The sequence below is a fragment of the Aptenodytes forsteri genome, unplaced genomic scaffold (assembly GCF_000699145.1).
Source record: "Aptenodytes forsteri isolate BGI_AS27 unplaced genomic scaffold, ASM69914v1 Scaffold119, whole genome shotgun sequence".
NCBI lineage: Eukaryota > Metazoa > Chordata > Aves > Sphenisciformes > Spheniscidae > Aptenodytes > Aptenodytes forsteri.
Window position 1 is genome coordinate 4,683,869 of NW_008796165.1, and position 1,721 is coordinate 4,685,589.

Sequence of the window (1,721 nt, forward strand, 5' to 3'; positions counted from 1 at the left end):
TACATACAGTTTTAACAGTTTTACAGATCTCACCAAACAGATAAAATCCCATATATATTTATATAATTACATCTACTATAGCTGCTTACCAGTGTAAATACCTGGTGCTGTGTAGTTCAGCCCTCAAAAACAATAATATAAATATATTAAAATACAGCCAATTTCAGATATCATATTGTCAGTAAATGACTGCTAGTACATTTGTTTCCATCGGCACTCTGCTTTTGAGAGGAATGCAGTATCATAAAAATCTGTAAAAGATACATACATGTATTTTAACTAACTGATCCAAATAATTTTTCAGGGATTATCTTAAGACTGAAACTTCATATACTTGTAAAATGTACTTTTGCAAAGCAGCAAGCTGGTTATATAAGCCCCCAGTAATCATAGCAAGCAGCTGCAAATAAAGAGAAATGGAAAAGAGACACAGTAAGATGCATTTCAGTTTCCCTTCATCTGACTATTCTGAGTAAGATATTCTAAAGAAATTAATGAATACAAGGTTATTTTTATAAGCAGCACCCAAAGTAGAAAAAAAGATGTGCAATCACTCCCACGTTAAAAAAAAGCAAACATCACATTCAAGATTCTGCCCTTTCGAAACAGCATCTGCTGTATGCACCTTCAGGGAAAATCCCACTAAGCAGTACACAATACTGCAACAGCTATCAGTCTGTCACCAAAACTAAGAATGGCTGATGTGTTTTTACCTGACTGGGAAATACGGCACCCATTGATCATGAAAGCAAAACCAGTTCATAACTGTAATGAAAATACAATATACATCTTGGTACATGAAAAAACGTTTCTCAATAAATGATTAGAGTTATTTGAATGTCATAAAAATTACACCAGTCTAAGATGTCACGATAATAGGAGTGGGGTGTAAGCCCCTGAACACTTAATGGAAATTCCAAGCGGCATCTGAATCAGCATTGAGTTTAAGCAAAGAAATAAACCCAGACTCTTCATGATTTGAAGAAGTCTCGTGTGTTACCCCTTTTGTGTGTTATACTCTCAGAAACATTGACACCGTGGCAAACATTTCCATGAATGCCTCACATGGCTGAAGAATAAAAAAAAAATTTTTAATTGCATTAATTCCCACAGTCAATCATATGGTGCAAACATATAATACAGTTCCTAACCCACGGGTATTTTGTTTCTTGGCTGTTTTGAATTTCCACATTGTCATCATTCACCAGCGACTATGATGTTTAAATACATACTGTTAGTAGTGTCTGAGTGTACCAAGTGGACAGCAGCAGACCAATTATAACTCAAATGTTTTTCTAATTCACAGATTTTTTTTTTTTAATGAATAGCTATTTAAGTAGCTATTGAGATTAGTAAATTTTCAAAATAGGAAAATAAACACATGAATACAACTATTGCTACTGGGACATTTAAAAGTGGGGAGGTATTAAAAGTATGTTGTTGGGCAGTATTAGATATCACTAAAAGCAGAAGTGAACATAACTGTGTTAGCAGCGAGGGTGAACGTCAACAGCTAATAAAATCTTCCTGTCAGAACTTGAGTCTCCACATGACCAGTATGCAAAGGAAACAGTGTATCACACGAAACACGTTACACCAGAGGAGGTGGTTAAATAAATTAAGACAGCAGGTATTTCTACGGGACATTCCTACGCCCAGATCTCCCACCAGGGCAACCCTAACCTATTTTCCCAGCAGCAGCCACGACGCGAACGCCGCAC